The 20,894-nt window shown below is 40.4% G+C and overlaps 1 protein-coding gene across 4 annotated transcripts in view; it reads right to left on the minus strand.

Moving 5' to 3' along the window:
• The window catches only part of syt1a (synaptotagmin Ia), a 217,776-nt gene that overhangs the window by 147,107 nt on the left and 49,775 nt on the right, over positions 1 to 20,894 (minus strand). For 2 of the 4 annotated variants that reach the window (XM_088348130.1, XM_088348128.1), the window contains exon 2: positions 3,398 to 3,443. The exons of 1 other annotated variant lie outside the window; for it this stretch is intronic. The gene's annotated coding sequence lies outside the window, so the exon portion shown is untranslated. Of the gene's footprint in view, positions 1 to 3,397; positions 3,444 to 20,894 lie in introns of those variants that run through there. One more of the 4 variants, XM_088348129.1, reaches the window with a different exon arrangement.

A 20,894-nucleotide genomic window follows, 5' to 3' on the forward strand; every position in this document is an offset into this window, starting at 1 on the left:
GGATGTTTGTAAATGCATATGGACCTGGTTCAAAAAGAAATGCTGAGGAGAGAGAGGAGTTCTGGAGGGATTTGTCCGACTGTGTGGCAAGTGCGAAAGAAGGGTGGAAAGTGGTAATACTAGGTGACCTGAATGCTAGGGTGGGTGATGAAACGGTTGAAAATGTGATTGGTAGATATGGAGTACCAGGAAGAAATGACAGTGGGAAGAAATCGATTGAGTTATGTGTGGAAAATGAGTGTTTGGAAATACATTGTTTGAAAAGAGGGACGTGAATAAGTAAACCTTTGTTAGAGTGGATGGTGGCGAGATGGTGGACAGAGCACTGATGGATTATGTAGATGTTAGGAACAGGATTTTAAGTAGATTGTTGGATGTGCATGTTTACAGAGGTTAAATGAGTGGTATGTCGGATCATTTTTATGTGGAAGGAAAACTGAGAATGGATGGATCGTGGAGGGCTAGTTATAAAAAGAGTGTGAGGGAAGAGTGAAAATGTCAGAGTTGAGTAAGGCAAAAAAGGAAAGAGAGTTTAAAGAGAGGATATGGGAAGAGTATGAACGGATTAGTAGAAGAGAAATGGAGAGTGTGGAAATGGAATGGAAGTGATTTAAAGAGGCAGTGTTGAGGAGTGCAAAATAAGTGTGTGGAATGAGAAAAGTTGGTCGAGGTACAGTGCAGGTTAGCGGTAGTGCAGTCAGGACGAGATGGGCAGAGTATTTTGAGGAGTTGCTAAATGTGGAGGAAGGGAGAGAAGTGGGAGTCAAGGCGATCGATGGTATGGAGAGAATGCCCGTGTTGGGTGATTTAAATGTGAAGCCTGTGAAAACATGGGAGGTGCAACAGGCAGTGAAAGAAATTAAAGGGGAGAAGGCACGTGGTTTGGATGTTTGTACAGCTGAATGCATGAAAAAAGGTAGCACAGCTATGATTGTCTGGTCAGTATGCTTGTTGAATGTATGCTTTTTAAGTGGTGTGGTTCCTGTTGACTGCTGTAGTGCATGTGTGGTGCCATTGTATAAGGGTAAAGGTAATAAGTATGAATGTAGCAATTCAAGAGGTATCAGTTTGTTGTGAGCTGTATGGAAGAGTCTTGATTAAGAGGGTGAGAGAAAGAACCAATGAAGTTGTGATGGATGAGCAGAGTGGTTTCAGGAAAGGAAGAGGATGTGTGGATCAGGTGTTTGCAGTACAACAGGTGTGCGAGAAATATTTAGCAAAAGGTAAGGATGTTTATTTGGCTTTCATGGACTTGAAAAAGGCGTATGACAGTTGATAGAGAGGCGTTGTGGCAAGTGATGGTAATGTATGGAGTGGGTGAAAAGTTGTTGGAAGCTTTGAAGAGTTTTCTGTGAACAGCAGAGCATGTGTAAGAGTAGGGAGTGAGACAAGTGAGTGGTTCCCTGTGTTGACTGGTGTGAGACGGGGGTGTGTGATGTCACCATGGCTGTTTAATATTTACATGGATGGCGTGGTGAGAGAGGTGAATGCAAGAGTATTTGGCAGAGATGTAGAGATGATCGATAACAGTGGAACAGTGTGGCAGGTAAGTCAGTTGTTGTTTGCAGATGACACAGCGCTTGTGGATGATTCTTAGGAAACATTGAGAAGGTTGGTATCGGAGTTTGGAAGAGTATGTGATAAGCAAAAGTTATGAGTGAATGTTGGGAAGAGTAAGATGATCAAGTGTTCACGTGGTGGAGAGGGCATGGCGTTAGAAATAAGGTTGCATGGACAGGTGCTGGAAGAAGTTGAACTCTTTAGGTACTTGGGTTGTGATGTGGCTGCAGTTAGTGCAATGGAGTGCGAGGTATCGCACAGAGTGAATCAAGGAAGCAAGGTTTTGGGTGCTCTGAGGAGAGTGATGAGCAACAAGAGTATGAGCATGGATGTTAAGAGAGGACTGTATGAGAGTGTGATTTTGCCGACTGTGTTGTATGGTGCAGAGACTTGGAGCCTAAACTCAGATTTGAGAAGGAAATTAAATGTTTTTGAGATGAAGTGTTTGAGGATTATGTTAGGAGTGATAAGATTTGATAGATTGAGAAATTAAATTGTGAGAGTCAGAACTGGAATAGTTGTGGAACCGAGCAAGCGTGTGGTTAAGATAGTACTCGGTTGGTTTGGACACATGTAGAGGATGGATGAGGAGCGAATGTTGAAGAGGATCTACAGAGCAGAAGTAAATGGAAGGAGACCAAGAGGAAGGCCGCGATTGACGTGGATGAATGGTGTTATGAATGGTGTTATGAATGCACTGCAGGAAAGAGGTCTAAATCTAGTGGAAGCTCGAGCTCTTGTTGGTAATAGGAATGAGTGGAGCGGTGTTGTAAAAGGAATGTGGGATGTTTGGACGCGTTCTAATGGGTGGGCAGGGCACCTGTATGATGCGGCAGGGGTAAACCAGTGAAAGCTGTCGGGCCCTGCTGTTGAACAAGAGTGTGTTGTGTCACCCTGACCCGAGTGACATGGCCGCTTTCTTGTGTCCGGTTTCATCTGGAGGGACGAAAGCATGACCAACTTGGGTGCCGAGGTGCCTAATTTGTTTGGGTGTTTGGGCATTTGGGTTGGTCCAAAAATGTTTGTGTGTGTTTTTGCTATTTTTTTTCCCCTTTTTATTTCCTTTGTTATTGTATGTGTTTGTCTTGCCGTCTTGCCGTCGGTCACCCCTCTTGAGGGATATGACCAAGGTAGGTAGGTAGGTAGGTAGGTAGGTGGGTAGTTGGGTAGGTGGGTAGATAGATAGATAGATAGATAGATAGATAGATAGATAGATAGATAGATAGATAGATAGATAGATAGATAGATAGATAGATAGATAGATAGATAGATAGATAGATAGATAGATAGATAGATAGATAGATAGATAGATAGATAGATAGATAGATAGATAGATAGATAGATAGATAGATAGATAGATAGATAGATAGATAGATAGATAGATAGATAGATAGATAGATAGATAGATAGATAGATAGATAGATAGATAGATAGATAGATAGATAGATAGATAGATAGATAGATAGATAGGTAAGTTAAAACATCACTACTTCGCGGAATTTCACTTTTCGCTGAGGTTTCTGGTCCTCATTAACCGCTACAACCGAGGGATTACTGCATCACCAATTGGACATAAATACTACTTAGCTTTAGTTTAAATCAGTAAAGGCTGTATTGTGGCTAACCAAAGAACTCACGCATTTCCACTGTGTTGTTTGCTGCACATTATACTTTGCATATTGTTATGGACTACTCCTGCACTTCCGATGAATAGGATGAACTCATCTGATGGATATTGCATGCTTAGTAAGAGGCAAGCACCCAACAAATATAATCACAATTGGACTTTTGCAATTGCTCAGATTTATACCACCGATTACATGATGGAGACACTTACGTTGTATTTACTTGGATTGGGTCGTTCCAAGACAGGCTTCAGTTTGCTAAAAGAAACAAAAGAAGATCGTTTCATGATCAAGTCCAATACATATATGACATATCAGTGATGTGCAGTCAGGGGAGACATTTATATTTTACTGCATAAATAATTATGTAATTTATTGTATTCGAATTTATAACTTTGGATTTTTCCAGATAATAAAGCACATTTGATTATAAGGCACACCCTCAACATTTTCGCCTGTGAGTTTTTTTCATATTTGAGGTGCACCTGACTATAAGGCATATTAAATAAGAACAACAGGGTTGTATTGAAATTGTGGCCTGTGCCGTCTTTTTGAGACTTTTTGTGATTAAGGGCTGTATAAACAAATGTGACTTGACTTGACAACTAAATCAACTTGATTCTTACATAAATGGTTACCATATGTAATAGCATTCCATTGAACTGTTATGCATTTTGGATTTTATTTACTGTATTACCCATCTATTAGGCGCACTTTCTAATTTCTGGAAAATTTTGTTTTTATGTGTGTGCCTTACCGTCCGGGAAAATATGGCAAATGGGTTAATTTCTTTAGTGGTAAATGTATTTCTTGTTTAGCTTAACTTTTTATTTTTTTTTTCTATTTTAAAATTGCTGAATTGTCACATTTGCAGTTCCAATACTAAGAGCGAGCAATCACAGAATTATTCGTTTCACAATAGGGCAATATGAAAACTTTGAGCCTCAAGCCAGGGGGCAATAATGGGACTATGACCAGTGATTCTGAATTAAAAGACGAAGTACTACGAGCAAGCCAACACTAATTCCACCATTCATTCCTCGCCGGACAACCGACGTCTTAAACTCAACGCTAACGAACGGCGGCATCTTGTGACGATCTCTACAAAGACTACAAAGACTTCAGCTAAATCAAATGATTCAGCAAAGCTCAAATGTGGTCTTTTAAATATTAGATCGCTTGCTCCTAAAGCTTTACTTGTTGATAACATGATTCGTGATTATAAACTTAATTGTATTGGTCTTTGTGAAACTTGGTTACGGCTGGATGAGTTTTTACTACTAAATTATGCTTCTCCTGCAGACTACGTGAGTAGCCATGTAACACGCACGTTGAAGAAGGGTGGCGGTGTCGCGCTCATTTCTGAAAAAACGCTCAAATTTACTCCTCGTACCTCTAATAATTACAAGTCGTTCGAGGCTCTTGTTATGTGGTCCTCTCGATTGTAATTTTATGTAATAACTATCTATCGCGCACCAGGACTATACACAACTTTCTTAGACGAATTTGCTGAACTTTTGTCTGAACTAGTAACCTATGCAGACAAAATTATAATTATGGGGGACTTAAACATTCATATGAACTCACCACTCAGTTCACTCACTGTTGCGTTTCGGTCTCTAATTGATGCATTTGGTTTTAATCAACTGGTTGATTTGCCAACCCAAAAAGAAGGAAACACGCTCGACTTGGTTCTGACTCGAGGAGTTTTAACCTCAAACATGACGGTGCTACCGTGTACTACCGTTATCTCGGATCATTATTTAGTTACATTTGAGTTGCTAGCTAAATGTAGTGCTAAAAAAGCTGAAGGATTTAGTGGACGCAATATAAGCACTGGCACAGTTTCTGAGCTCTTTGAACTTCTTCCAAGAGCAGTTTCGTCCTTTCCTTCATACAGAGGCTCTATTGACTCACTCATGAATGAGTTTAATGCTACCCTGGCTAGTGTCCTGGATTCAATAACGCCCATACAGCTTAAATCACGACCTAAAAGACGCACGCCTTAGTTTACTGATGAAACTAGAACCCTTAAAAAAGAATGCAGGAAATTGGAAAGAAAATGGCGCGCTACCAAGCTTGAGGTTTTCCATCAAACCTCGTGTGATAGCTTGTTAAAGTATAAAGCGGCCCTTTCCTCTGCAAAATCGGCCTACCTTTCGAAGGTGATTGCGTCACAAAAGAACAATTCCAAAGTACTTTTTGACACTGTAGCATCGCTTACAAGGCAACAGACTATCCCATATAGTTCCACCCACTCAGCTCATGACTTAATGGTCTTCTTTACTAAGAAGATTCAATGCATACAGGAAGAAATTGCTAAAGACATTATCAATACAACACATATTAAAAGGCTGAAATCTACAGATGCACGACAGGGTGGCTGTCCAGGGATTTTGTCCCGTTTTAGTGAACTGTCACTTGATGATCTTAAACAGGTGGTGAATGCGGCCAAACCGACAACGTGCCAGTTCGACCCGCTCCCAGGTTCACTTATTAAAGGTCTTTTTGGCGTCCTTGGACCTTCAATTCTAAATATTATAAACATATCACTCTCCTCAGGTGTAGTTCCAGGGGCTTTTAAATCCGCCGTTATTAAACCCACACTGAAACGACCCAACCTTGATCCAGAAAGCTTATGTAATTATAGACCTGTGTCAAACCTTCCTTTCCTTTCTAAAGTACTCGAAAAAGTAGTGGCACAGCAGCTGAATGATTTCATATCCGAGAATAACCTTTTTGAATCCATGCAATCAGGATTCAGGGCTAACCACTCTACTGAGACAGCTCTGATTAAGGTAACCAATGATCTCCTACTGGCAATGCTGCTGGATCTTAGTGCTGCTTTTGACACAGTGCACCACGATTTCTTACTAGAACGGTTGGAAAAATGGATTGGTCTCTCAGGAAACGTCCTCTCATGGTTCAAATCCTACCTTTCAGATAGGACGCACTGTGTTAAATATGGCGAAATGACATCTGAGCCCTTTAGTGTTACCTGTGGTGTTCCGCAGGGTTCGGTGCTTGGCCCCCGTTCTTTTCAGCATTTACATGCTTCCATTTTGTGATATTATTCGCAAGTACAATATCCGTTTTCACTGCTATGCAGACGACACTCAACTATATCTTCCGTTGGAGGAATCTGCCACACTAAACTGTGAAAATTTGGAGGCTTGCCTCACTGAGATAAAAGAGTGGATGTCACTCAAATTCTTGCGTCTTAACTCTGAAAAGACCGAAATGTTAGTCATTGGTCCATCTAAATGCCGCGACTTATTCTCAAAAAATGCCGTGAACATTGACAAATGTCACATCACACAGAGTGACTCAGTTAAAAATTTAGGTGTCATATTTGACCCTGATCTATCCTTTGAAACGCATGTAAAGAAAATTACTAGAACCGCTTTCTTCCATCTTTGTAACATTGCTAAAATTCGTCCTATACTGTCTCAGTCGGATGCGGAAATTATAATTCATCCGTTTGTTACCTCCCGTCTCGATTACTGTAATGCACTACTCTCCGGTCTCCCAAAGTCCAGAATCAAGTCTCTTCAGCTGGTACAAAATACCGCAGCAAGGCTTTTAACTAGGACAAAAAAGTCCGATCACATCACACCGATTTTGGCTAACCTGCATTGGCTCCCTGTTAACCTTAGATGTGATTTCAAGGTTCTCTTAGTATTATATAAAACCATACATGGACTTGCTCCCTCTTATCTTTCAGATCTGATTTCCGCCTATGTCCCGGGCCGAAGCCTACGTTCTGAGAGTGCCGGTCTTCTGGTGATTCCAAGAGCAAAGAAGTGTTCTGCTGGTTCGAGAGTGTTCTCCATCCGGGCACCGGTGCTGTGGAATGCTCTTCCCCCTAAGATCCGATCTGCAACCTCGGGGGAAATGTTTAAATCCAAGCTTAAAACTCACTTCTACTCTATAGCATATGAATAACCTACTCTTCTCGTCGGCTCCAGAGCAGTGGAATGTATAATAATAATCTGAAAAATAGTCTGTGTAATATAGTGTAATAACCTGTGAAGCCCTTTGAGACTCTTTGTGATTTAGGGCTATACAAAATAAAATGACTTGACTTGACTTGACTTGACAGATTCAACTCCAGCCATCCAGAAATTGTTGTCGCATTGCTTGAGCTTTATCCTGAAAAATGGACGATTATATTTCAAAATGTAAGTTTTTCAAATTGGACTTTACATTAAAAAAGCTAATCAATATTAGTAAAGGCTAGATGGTAACATTATAAAAGTTATTTTTTTCCATGCGACTGTACATTATTTTGGAAAAAATGGTGTTTTGATGAATTAGCTTGGCAGTAGGTTAACTTTTTGACTGTGCCTGCTCACCACATCAACCTCACCACACGTCACTAACACATATTTGTCATAATTGCCCTATTTGGAACACCTGTGGCAGATTGATTGGCGCCAACACCCCGGACAAGCTGAATGGTGGCCACACCCTTCTTAAGCCCCGACTTCAATTCAAACTTTGTCAGATCGTTGCGAGCTGTTTTCCCTGTTAAAACCTGTTTTCCTGCCTGATTCCCGTTTCTGAACCTGACTACACCTGTTTTGCCTGCCGCCTGCCTACGACCACTATTACGAACTTTACATCGCCTCTGATCTCCAGCCCTGGTCCAACGACTTGCCATTCCCGCCTGTCTTCTTCCGACACGGGAGTGTGACTCCCGCCCTGCTCATTCCCGTTCTCCGCCAGTCCTCGGATGAAGCAATCAAGCAAGCCTTACAATAAAATCTGAGGAACGCATGCAATTGAGTCCTGTGTTCGTTCTGGTCCGTGACAATTTTACATAAAAGAAAACGAGGAAGTTGACAGTGAAATGTTGCATCCAGGATACCGTCACAATGTCAGTTACTCCAGTTTACTTAGTTCAGTGTTGTTTAAGGGGAAGGACATTCAGCAGCAGCATTGAAAAAGAAAATCATGTGGCCGTGTGACTAACTTTAAATAACACAACTTGTGCCAGAGGGATGGCGGACTCAGCTAATTAAGACAATTAATTCTATTTAATGACCGCTTGCGGTGGTAGGAGAAGACAGACTATGACTCCCAAGACGTCGGGCGTTGCGTGGAGTCCCATTTAAGAATGTTCCCGTGACCAGTTAGCGTCTGTTACAAAATCCAGTTTTGGTCAAGTAAGACAAATTGATAAAGACAATTTTTCAAATCCAGCAATTTGCTTTGGGTTGAAATTGTTATGTTAAAATACAAGCTCCAACGTACTAGCTCTTTTTATTGAATACTATCGTAATATATATCACTGTTCATATTTAGTCATGATAGTAAAATTTAATCCTTATTCAATCAGTTGAAATCATGTAACTTCAGTCGTGTTTTATTTTATACTCAGAAGTGGCCTCAAGTGCCATTGTTAGGTCTATAATCGTACTTCTTTGATTTGAATGCATAATGACAGACAATAGGAAACATACATTTCAGCTCATAAGGAGATGTGGAAACAAGCACATTTCTGAATAGGAGTGCAGAAGATCACATCAAGAGTAGTCCAACTCATCCCTGCTACACAAAACGCAGTTATTTTCCTGATGTGAGTGTTACTCGGTTTAATTAAGATTTCTCCTAAGATGACATTGCTACCGTCAGTAGATCAGTGCTCTAATGATTATTGTTTAACTTTGTAACAGATTTAATATCAGTTTATGTACTTGACCTTTTGTTATAGATTGATGTTAAACCACCTCAGTCTTGGCATTTGTGACTTCCTAAAGACAGTGCATGTAGCTCATTTATACCCTGAATATTCTGTAAAATAAACCTTTGAATGATCTGTCCATTCTATTTTGAAAACCTACCTCCTCGCTAACGAAAACCAAGGAACATGCGGAGGAACAAAAGGCGTTCCTCAACAATAATTACACTACTCCCTGATGCGAATGCCCACTCTAACCCTAATAAATATGTTCATTGTTTTCAAATAGAACCATAATTTGTCATCAGGTCGAAGCCATCATGGCAGGGATCCTGAAAAGGCTCTAATCAGAAGCAGGTAGTTAGCTGGGAAACTGAAAGGAGCGAGAATAATCCACAAAACAAGGAAGAGGACAAGATAGTTTCCTGTGGATGAAAAACATACCAACCAAAACAATGCTACCTGGACCTTTGTCACTTTACTCGTCTCAAATATTTTAGAACCTTGCCGTGTTTGCTGTGGGGGGGCGTCCATGTCAAACCTAAGTCAGCGAAACATTGCTCACCCTTTCTGCCTCAGTGCTAATAATATCCAGAGCAAACATTTCTCCTGCTTCTGGCCTATTATCTCAGCAACTTCATCAGCCTCAACTCGGCTGGTGGAGCGATGACCCAGACAGCTTGCTAATGTGTTTTTCTCAGTCTTATGGAAGAGAAAGGGGGTTAGGTTAGGGATAAACCATTGAGTGGGGTTGATAGATGGGGACTCGAGTGGACTTGTTAGTTGAATTGTGTTTTATTTGCTGTAATTCAATTTATGTGGATTAACAACAGGGTTTTCCTAAGAACCCCTAAGGATATGATGTTGTGGGATTAGGGTTAGGACAATAGTTAGGGTGTTGAGGGTACAATTAGTTTGGGTTATGGTAATGTTTGATAAATAGTGATCAGCAGGGTTTGGTAGGGTTACTTTGACTGGATTACTTTCAATTACTTTTGGATTACTCCAATACCAAATATGCTAATAAAAGATAAAAATAAACTAAATATGAATAAAATTATGACTCACAACACGTGGTAAGTTTTCTCTCCTGGCTTGTTAATTTATCTTTTTTATGAATGCTTATCCATTGCGGGGCGGCCATTTTGTGAGTCTCTGTTGATGGTATGGGATCCGCCCAGCTAAAAAAAAACAGTTAACCTGGTTTCTGAAGTCATGATTGGTCATATCAGGAAAAGTGAGTGCGGTGCCATCACTGCACAACAACATTCTGAAAATGGCCACCCCCAGAGAAGGACAAAAACAGATGGATTTCACTTATCAATTCGTATTTTCCTAATTCTCGTATTGTATGACTACTAGATGTGTCTGTATGGTGTAGTGCAGGGGTCAGAATCGCTCGTGAGCCAGATTTGACTCTTTTCATAAGTACATCTGGCTTGGAGATAGAATATGGCCACAGTAATCTTCTCTGTGATTTTTCAAATTTAGTGTATGCGAAGGCGAAGCAACACAATCAGCTGTTCGTTTGGTCAAAAATATATAACACAGAGTTTCAACTATAGTTAACACTGTATGTCTAAGATTTCATTGAACAGTCCATGTTTACTGCTGAGACACTTTATAATAAAAAACCTACAAGACAAACTCTAAACACTTGAAACGCTAGCCAAGCACCAGAGCCATTTGATTGGGTGAGTGGTAGTAGTAATTGGAGATCTGCAAACATAGCACACATTTTTAAATACATCTGGATCCTTCTCGTTTGCAGTATTTGTTGACATTTTTACTAAATATTTTGTATTAAAACCATTATTTCCAACAAAAACGACAATCAAAATGAACCTCATCGATCTTAAGTAACTTGGGGAGAGAGAACATTTTCAGTGGTGTATCTTTTAATGTGGGTCACTACGGCAATATTATCATTTATTTTCGTCCAACAGTGCAATAAAATGTGCTGAAAAATAATCATTTGCCCGGTTTTGTGGTTTTGTCGAATTTTGGCATGGCTCTCAAAAAAAATTGCTTTTGTGGCTTTTTGAGTCAGAAAGGTTTCAGAAACCGGTGCTAACACAAAATGAGAGTCCTTGACTGGGACGATTTTAGGTTCAGACTGGCCGGCTAGTTGTCTATTATTATTTTTTTATTTCATTTTAAGTTTTTTAGAATAAATTAACACTGTTCAGGAGTGTCACTTCCTATTTGTGAACATCAAATTACACTTCAAACTGATCCACTGACAAACTGGGGCTTACAACTATAAACAAATACATTAGGAGGAGGTTTTGTTTTATAGTTACTGTGAGTAATAGACTCTCATCTGAACATGGTGCTTTTTTACAGAATAAAAAATGTGATTGTTCATGCTGGTGCTGGGAAGATGATTAAACACACGCAACGGATAAGCTAGGCTGATCATTGTTTCATTTAATTCAATATAGCTAAAATGAGTACTAATATCTTTTGATGATAACAGTCATGATACTGGGTGGTAAACTAGTTGATCAACATAACCATGGTTAAACATTTTCTCACCGTAATACATCAGAGCCTCTACAGACTCCGCTTCTTAGCTGTTAAGTGACACTAGCCAAGCAATAGAAAGGGTGCTAGGAATCAAATTGACTGAACTATTTCAAGGTTGTTCACATTTTTGCTTTAATATTTTTTTATTCTTTATCGACTATTTTCTATTATATTTAAGCCTATCCTGTCCTTTATTGAGGAGAAAGTAGTTTTGAAATGCTATAATTTTCAGCGGCGCTAAGGTGGAATTCTGGGCTGCTTGAGCACCCTCAAAAGCGGGCTGGTTACGCCCATGGTCCTCGAATGAAATTGGGGGCACATTATATGCATCAACCTTAGTGCTAGCAAAAATATAAAGAAAGACTTATTACGAATATATGGCCGGACTGAAGAACACAATAGAAAATGACAGAAATGTGCAATAGCAGTCACCAAGGACAATACGAGGCGGTGGCTCATCTAAACAGTGAAGATCTCAGCATCTCCTGATCAAGAAGAGGCGGAAAGGAACAATGGCGTGAGCGTGTTTAACGACAGGCGCAATATCCGGCGTGGAGATATTACACCAGGGAGGGTGGAGCTTTCATCATCCTGTTCGGTTTCTATTGTCTCTTGCTGTCTACCAAGCGGACTGGCAAGCCAGGCCGACTTGAACGGCGCTCTGGCAGAAGTCCAACCCGGCCTTGCCAAACCTTTACGCGAGGCTCTGTTGTGTTTATGCGACGTAATGAAGCCGGGATATGATGATCAGCCACCTTTCTTCTGCAGTCCTCATCTCAGTGTTTACACAGCAAACATTACTCTCGAGCTTGTTCCGACATCCGGAGTGGGGGCGACCTTGGTGATGCCCATCAATGTCACAAGGGGCTATTCATCAGTCGACTTCTTCCACAACAAAATAGGCTCCCGTGTACAGACTGATAAAGACCTGAAGCCTATTTCACAAAGAAAGTTAAACAAGCACTGAATGTAACCTTGACTTCTGAGTTGCGCCACCCTGAGATAGAATACACTGATTGCTCCATTCTAGGAATGCGCAGATTTGAGTCAATCAAATAAAGTCAGGGTTGTATTGTCTGACTCACCAGCTTTCTAAAAATGGAGCATTACAGTGAATGGATCCCAAATTCAAAGTCACAATGGCAAAGAAGCCAAAAGCTGTCACACTCCTACAGTCAGGTTTGATTTCCTCTTTTCTCTCACTTGTCCTTTCATTATTTGGTAACTTACTTCCTGGCTCTAAATTCCAACCCACACCTGGCATCACTTGTCCTGATTACTCTCTGATCTCACTTCTCTCTTCACTCCTTAAATGATGTTTCCTCAGCACAGCCCTAGTTCATTGCCTCTTATGTCATGTTCTAAGGCTTCTTGTCATAGCAGAATCTTTGAACTGTCGCCTTCACTAAGATGAGTTTACCGGACAACCAACCCCTTGCCTGTCCCTTGGTGATCAAAATACTGTTGCCCCGATATCTGATTCCCCATAAGTCGAACACCCCCTGCAATAAAAACCCCTGTACCAATCTGTGACTCTGTATTGTCACACTGACAAAGGCATCTTTTTACGGAAGTTACTCCCGAGAACCCTAGAACTAAAAAGTTTGTATAGAGCCCCAGACATGACATAAAAGAGAAGAAGTTGTCATAATATTGAAATGTGTCACTGCATATATGGTCATACTTATGTGAGTGTTCCGGTTTCATCATTTTTACTCTTTTAATCATCCTATCATTATTTTAATCGAGTCAAATCAATCATTTCGAGATAATTACCATTTTTTCCTGACTATAAGGCGCACCTAAAAACCCCAAATTGGCCAGAAATGAAAAGGTCCGACAAATCCGGTGCACCCATTAACTGGAAAATATGGTGGATAAAATTGGAAATGCATAGTTACAATTAAATTATACTGCACACAGTACTTGTTTATGAATGAATTAATTCCTTTTAGTGCAGACACCAGATTTCAAAATACTAACTTATGTTCTATGGAAAAAAATATTTTAATTTAAATGTGCTTGTTTTTCCCCTTTTTGTTTAGCAACATGGATGTTGATCCGAACACCTGGAGGAAGAAAACATCCGTCCTCAAAGTGAATTCAACCCGCAATCTTAATAATAAAAGAAAGATGGACCACAACTACCTTGTGTGCTCCTTTCAACTTACTGCCTCCTCAGCACATAGAGTATGCATTGAATAAAGAAATACTGTAACATGTCCCTCACACACTGGAGAAAGAAGAAAATAATCTGAACATTTTCTTTGATTTATTGCAGCCTGATGCATAATGTCAATCGCAAACTCAGCGGGTTCTTGCTGCGGTTTGGTATAAAAAATGATATATCGATCAAAAAAAAATGACAACTCAATCATATAATAATGTGTTCACAATTGTACATAAAAGCCGAAAAAAAATGTGACGTAGACCCCCAAAAATATTGCATACTTGGTCGTCCTTTTTATTTTATTTATTTTATGTTATACTTGAATTATTTTGTGTTTTATTTTTATTTTTATTGTTTTTAATACAACATCAATTGCAGCCTGGTCATCCTGGAAGGGGAATTACCTCATGTGCGTTCCTTTCTCAAGGTTTCTTCCTTTTCCTAATGCTGAGGTTTTTGAATTTTTCTTTGCCCTCATGTAGGTTTTAGATCAGATGGTGCAATAATAGTCTGTAGTTTGCAGTAATCCGTACAGCCTTGGTCAAGGTAACTCAAGTCATGTTCATTTGTATATCCCTTAATCACAAGAAGTTTCAAAGGGCTCCACAGACTCGACACTCTCAGCATACAGAAAATGAAGGCGCCTTGAGAAGGGACCGCACATGAGGTAATCCCTCTTCTAGGATGACCAGGCTGCACTGGATGTTGCAATACACAGACATGAAACCTAAGTCATTCATAAATTAGTGTGTTTTATGCCTAGTGTGTTTTAATCCTAGATTTAAACAATTCCACTAAGGGTGCAGATCCAATCTCGGAGGGCAGACAGAGCATACCACAGCACCAGTGCCAGAAAGGAGATTCTTTTTTGGGGGTTTTTTTTTCCCATTTGTGTCTTTTTTCTTTATTTTACCCCCTTTTTAAGTAATTTGGTGCATAATGTAACATAATACTTGGTAATGTAGGGATTAAAGCCAAAAATCAACCAAAAAGCCGTTTGAGACCTGAAAGAGCCAGCTCTTTTTACTGAGCTAAGCCGAAAATAAACGGTTGAGTTTTGTTTGTATTTCTCTTTGATGTATTAAAGGCTGCTGTGATACACTTGTGAAACTATTACTTGTGATACAAGATTATAACATTTAAATCAAATTTGAGATCTCTTTTTATTTTAATGTCTCTGTTTATTGTTATATTGTTACCTGACTTGCTTAATTTCTGTGTGAAATTTATTGTTACTAGATAGGGCCATGAGTAGTCGCCCCTTTTATGTTTCAAGCACATAGCCGCAGACGACTTGACTTTGTCAAAGTTTATTTATAAAAAAGACTGAATATATTAATTTTAGTTGGCCTTTTTTAATGGCCAAGTTTTTTTTCCCTTTAGGGAAAATTATTCGATTCCTTCGACGATTGGAAATCTCGGTGTTACGGCGATTGTTCAAATTTGACTCAGGTGTTTACCACTCACCAAACCTAGATATAGTGCAGGAGCTTTTCTTCCCTCTGCCTAACAGCATGGGTGCTACATTAGACTTAACAAACTCAGGCTTCCTTCAAAAACTCCTTTGTCAAATGGACCATTGCTGTGCAATATCTGATTGTTCGGGTCCTCAGGTGCGTTCGGGTTTGCGCTAAATGAGCTTTTAAAGCCAATTACCGTCAACTTGATGCCAATTACAGGCAGACAAATGAGATAAAAACAGATGGTTGAGCAAATCGGAAGCTCTCGTTTGAGGTCCGCCGAGACGACATGGCAAACCTTGTGAACGCTTTTATGCCGAGCACACTGAAGACGCATTTTAAAGTAGGTCATTGTCATGTGTCCTTTCACAACCAGTTTTCGCACACCAATACCACGCTAAGCTAGCACAACGGGGTCCTTAGTATTCCGCATTTCTCTCAACTGGGTATTATTGGCCAGGCCACGTGAATAATTCTGCCTGTAGAGGCGGCAGGAGATATTCAATATTTCGCCTGCGTCGCTTTTCAGTTATTTTGTGGCTCAACCCGCCACTCAATGTTTGTCAGCCTGGATGAGTAAACGTGTCGTGATTACACAAAAAAAAACAGGTTGCAGCATGTCTAATTATACTGCCGTTGTCATAGCCCTGAATAAGGTGACATATAACGTGAAAAAAGAAGGGGGGGAAAGCACTCAAGGGCATATTTTTGCAGTCAACATGTCAATGCTGCAATCAAGGCATTCAAATCAAAAAATAAATATGCGACTGGAATAGGAAAATGAAAAAATCAAGCGCGAGGAATTTCTAATGGTGTTTGAAGAGATATGGAAGCCTCTGCACTTCTGTTTTCGGCAAACTTTTCAACATTGTTAATCCTCAACTTTTTTGGCAGTGCATTTGCAAAATCTTTATGTTTAATTTTTTACCACTAGATGGCACTATGTTGTCTTGTATGAGCGCGGACCAGTGACACATAGCACAAACATGGCGCCGAGCCAAGAGGGGACTGCAAGGTGTAGAAGAAATAAAAATTTCATGACCTATTTTTCATAAAAATTAACATGGGTATGACAGTTTATAGCGGCTGAGTGGTTAGCGCGTCCACGGCACAGTTCTGAGGTCATGGGATCGAATCCTCCTGTGCGTAGTTTGCATGTTCTCCCTGTGCTTGCGTGGGTTTCCTCAGAAACAGGCATCTCGGGTTAATTGGCCAGTTCAAATTGTCCCAAGGTCTGAATGAGCAAATTAATTGTATGTCTCTGTGTGTCCTGCGACTGGCTAGCAACCAGTTCAGGGTGTCCCTTGCCCTCTGCCTGAAGATAGCTGGGATGGGTCCAGCACCTCCGCGACCCTACTGAGGATACGCGGTGCAAATCATGGATGGATGGATGTACTTTTTTTTTTTTTTGCCTAGTACTATATTCAAATCAACGTTTTTTTATTACTAGATGAAAAGTTTTTTCACACTAATGATTACACACTGTCCGTTTAAATGTTTGTAAACACGTGCAAAATACCTTCCAACATAGTGCATAGATTTGAATGGATAAAAATAACTTTTTTTTTCCTTTTTAAATTTGATTTCATTGTTTTTATTGAGTTATTTCAGGGTGGGGCAGAGTTTTGTGAGGGTAGGATTTGAAATCCACAATAGTTTTAATTTCAATTATTTAAATCATTTATTTTATATATGTTTTTATTTATTTTTAAAAGGCCTCAAGTAAAAACCTTAAAACTAACTTCAAGGGTGAACGTTTATATAACTACTTCAAACAAGGACTGATTTAACTCAAGCTAAACGGAAAAAAAAAATCTGAATCAATGCTTTAATGGAGACGTATGTATTATTTTTTGCCTCCCGGTGGTAAAAATAGAAATACCTAAACTATCATATAAACGTGCATTATTTTGAAATACTCATTGGTTGTAAAATTAGAATTTATTCTACATAAAATAAGCCTCACATAGAAGGAGACGACATAATTACATAAATTGCCATCTTTCTACTGCAAGTAACCAAAAACGGTGCAGTTTGGGCACTTTGAGCCTCCATGGTTTGCATTGTTTCTTGTGCTTGTATCACTCCTAACACAATACAGCGACATCTAATGGTCAAATAAAATGCACTGTCCCTATAAAACATTCACTTTTGACCAGACTAATTTAATTCATTTGACACATTCTAATGATCCGAAACCTATTTACAGACCAAATCAGGTATTTTATTTTTCTAATGTATGTTTGATGTTTGCGTCTCCCACAATAATAATAATAATAATTTCCTTTGTATTGTCATTCTTTGTAACAATGTACACAGAACGAAATGTCGATACACCTGACCCGTTGTAGCGAGTCGATGCAGCCGCAGCCAACAGAGGGCGCCGCCATTATACCAATTAGGTATGCCTCCCAGTCTCAACCCATGAAGCATAAGAAATTGGAAACAAAAATGAATGAAGTTCTTTCATACCTTGTATGTATCGCATAATACGCCTTTGGTCTGTGTAACAATGGTGTCTAATCCTTTTTGCCACAACGTTTTTTTTTTTTTCTTCATTTCTTTTAGTTTGCAGGTGAGCATTTGTAGCCCCTCCACCCTAAATGTGATGAGTTCAAACTATTAAAAGAAAAAGTTAGCTTTATGACCATATCACTCAGTTGTGGTACTAATTTGTTCAAAGATAGGCTTGTTTTATTCCAGTTACAGATATTTTATGTCAATTTGACAGTGACTCCTATCTTTCCTTTAATATATTATTTTTAAAAAATGACAAATTGTGGGTAGCAGCTAAACAATTGCTTTGTGGCCTCAAATTTCATGCATTTATTTTGTTTTCCAAGGGTACAATTTTATAAGATCAAACTGTTTCACTCCACTTTAAGAATACATGAGATTATCCAATAAAGCTTTCTGATTACTGTATCTTTTTTTTTCTAATCAAGATGGTGGCACGGCGGCTGAGTGGTTAGCACGGCGACTGAGTGGTTAGCACCTCTAGAATTAAAACAGAAAATACAAATCCTAAACTTGAATCATATTTTGATTGAGCATGTCAAACCAGGCAGCACAGCGGCGCAGTGGTTAGCGCGTGTGCAGCACAGTTCTGTGGTTGTGGGAACCTCCTGCGTGGGTTCAAATCCAGCTCCCGGCCTTACTGTGCGGAGTTTGTATGTTCTCCCCGTGCTTGCGTGGGTTTCCCCCGGACACTCTGGTTTCCTCCCACATTCCAAAGACATGCATTTCAGGTGGATTGGCCGGTCCAAATTGTCCCTAGGTGTGAATGAGAGGGTGAGTTGTCTGTCCCTGTGTGCCCTGCGATTGGCTGGCAACCAGTTCAGGGTGTCCCCTGCCCACTGCCCGATGATTGCTGGGATGGGCTCCAGCACCCCAGCGACCCTATTGAGGATGAGATGAGATGAGATGTCTAACCATATGGTAGATAAAACCAATAAATTGAAATTCACCAACATTAACTGTCATTTTTGCCAAAATGAAGACACCTGTGGCAATCGTTTGGTGTGCAGGAGCACGCTCTCTGATTGGCTGGCACTCTCCTCTTAAGCTGTCAGCGCCAAAGGAGAGGTGTGAGACTGTACTTTGATGTCTCCGTGTGTTTTGCCAGATTCCAGTACCAAAGACCTCTCCTGTTTGATTCCTGCCTGCCTTCGGTTCCGACCTGTTTCTGCCCCACGTTTACGATCTACTCTCCTGCCCTGGCCATCGACTTGCCCACTATGACGTATCGATTCTGCATACCTGTCACGGAACTGCCGTTCCGTCCAACGCTGCTAGCGACCGACAACCATCGGCTTCCAAAGCAAGCTCTGTCAGCTCAATCCAATAAAGATTCCTTTAAAACGAACGCAATTGGGTCCGAGATTCCTTTCTGGGTCTTGACACTAACTCGATTATTCAAAACATCTTGTTACCTCGAAAAAATGCATAAAATATATCCATCCATTATCTGCACCACTTTTCCTCGGTAGGGTCGCGGGGGTGCTGGAGCCCATCTCAGCTGTCTTCAGGCAGTGGGCAGGGGACACCCTGAACTGGTTGCCAGCCAGTTGCAGGGCATGCAGAGACAGACAACTCACTCACTCATTCACACCTAGGGACAATTAGAACTAGGAACCGGGAGTAGCACGGGAAGAACATGCAAACTCCCCACAGGAAGGTTTGATCTCATGAAATGTGCCGCACACGCGCAAACCACTGCCCCGCCGTGCTGCCCGCATACAATATGATTAGTGCAAATTGTTTTTAATCAAAGATGATGTGTGGATTTATGACTAAAGACAGCACGTTTTGCAATACTTACACTAATTTTTGAAGCGGGGTTTGAAGCAACATAAATCCCAGCTCCTTCTCAATTATACTGTACATATCAAAAGCATTCGCTGGCTTACTGAAAAAGATGCTGGATGTTTGTTGGCAAAAATAGGCACCGGCGTAGGTTTGGCATTGGTAGGGCCAAATCACCAAAAAGCATAAAGAGGGGAAAGGGACTGCCAATACATTTGCTCTATGTGTCGGCGCTTGAGGACAGAACGTGTTTTACACTCACCGGCCACTTTATTAGGTTAACAATGCTAGTAATAGTTTGAGCCCACTTTTGCCTTCAGAACTATTTCAATTCTTCATGGCAAGAATTCAGCAAGGTCTGTAAGCATTCCACAGAGAGTTTGGTCCATACTGACATGATGGCATCACACATTTAGCGCAGATTTGTCAGCTGCACATCCATGATGCGATTCTCCCATTCCACCACATCCCAAAGATACTCTGACTGTGGAGACCATTTGAGGTCAGGGAACTCATAGTGATGTTCAATAAACCAGTCTGAGATAATTCCAGCTTTATGACATTATACTGAAAGTAGCCATCAGAAGTTAGGTACATCGTGGTCATAAAGGGATGGACATGGTCAGTGACAATTCTTAGGTAAGATGTGGCGTTCAATTGGCACCAAGGGGCGCAAAGAGTGCCAAGAAAATATTCGCCACACCATTACACCACCACCACCATCAACCTGAAGCAATTGTACAAGACAGACTGGATCCATGCGTTCATGTTGTTGACGTCAATTTTTGTCCCTACCATCTGAATGTCGCAGCACAAATCAAGACTTGTCTTCAATTCTCCAATTTCAATGACCTCTTGAAAATTGTAGCCTCAGTTTCCTTTTTCTTAGCCAAAAGGAGTGACACCCTGGTCTTTCGCTGCTGTAGCCATCTGCATCAAAGTTCAACAAACTTTGCGATGCTCTTCTGCTTATCTTGGTTTTAACGGGTGGATATTTGGGTCCTTGTTGCCTTTCTATCAGCTTGAACCAGTCTAGTCATTGTCCTCTGACCTCTAGCATCAACAAGGCATTTTCACCCACAGAACCGCCGCTTACTGGATTTTATTCTTTTTCAGACCATTCTCTTTTAACCCTAGAGATGGTTGTGTGTGACAATCCTAGTAGATTAGCAGTTGATGATATACTCAGACCAGCCCTTCCGGCACCAACAACCATGCCACGTTCAAAGTCACTTGAATCACCATTCTTGTCCATACTGATGCTCCGTTTGAACTGCAGGAGATTGTCTTGATGTTTAAATGCACTAAGTTGCCGCAATGTGATTGGCTGTTTAGAAATTAAGTATTAACGAGTACTTGGACAAGTGTACCTAATAAAGTGGCCGGTGAGTATAACTTTGTGATGTTAAAAACTCAGGTGGCTCAGCATGATTGAGGTGTAATTTTTTTAAATGATGGACACATTTATTTGGCTCTATGTTCTTAGCTACCAATGTTTTTAGACACAATCAGACACTAATATTTTCCTCTTCTGTAGTCAAGCTTCGTTATATTTCCTCGTC

This window comes from Urocampus carinirostris, chromosome 11 (genome assembly GCF_059441175.1).
Source record: "Urocampus carinirostris isolate Australia breed hairy pipefish chromosome 11, RoL_Ucar_1.0, whole genome shotgun sequence".
NCBI classification, from domain to species: Eukaryota; Metazoa; Chordata; class Actinopteri; order Syngnathiformes; family Syngnathidae; genus Urocampus; species Urocampus carinirostris.